Below are 609 nucleotides of genomic sequence, written 5' to 3'. Positions count from 1 at the left end.
AGTGAAAAGCTTGAGACTGAGTGGTTAAAGTCGTGATCCAAAGCAAAAAGAGTGTGCTTAAGAGCTCTGGACACCTCTAACTGGGGACTCTAGCAAAGCTGAGTCACTATCTGAAAAGGTTCACCCAGTCATGTGTCTGTGGCATTTATGTATCCGGTGGTAATACTGGAAAACAAAGTGCTTAGGGTCACGGCCAAGACTCATAAAGTAGCTGTGTTCAAGAATTAATGTACTGAACTAGGAGAATCAATAACACTATCTAAAATTCTAAGTTCCTATAGATGCCAATCATTGTAAACTTCAAAGGAAAAAGTGAGATGCCAAAACTGTTCAGAAGCAAAAAGCTACAAGTCCCGCTCATCTGATTATAATTAATATTCATTGATATTTTGGAATTTATAGTATATTCTCTTCTTTTTATCCTATTTGATTTTCAGTTGCTTGGGGACAAGCAATAATTTAAGTTTGGTATTGTGATGATCGGATAATTTATACGCTTTTTGGCATTGTTTTTAGGTAGTTTTTAGTAAGTTTAAGCTACTTTTAGGGATGTTTTCATTAGTTTTTATGTTAAATTCACATTTCTAGATTTTACTATGAGTTTGTGTG

This window comes from Arachis duranensis, chromosome 5, assembly GCF_000817695.3.
Source record: "Arachis duranensis cultivar V14167 chromosome 5, aradu.V14167.gnm2.J7QH, whole genome shotgun sequence".
Lineage (NCBI taxonomy): Eukaryota > Viridiplantae > Streptophyta > Magnoliopsida > Fabales > Fabaceae > Arachis > Arachis duranensis.
The sequence above is the reverse complement of the archived record's forward strand: the minus strand, read 5'-3'. Positions refer to the sequence as shown.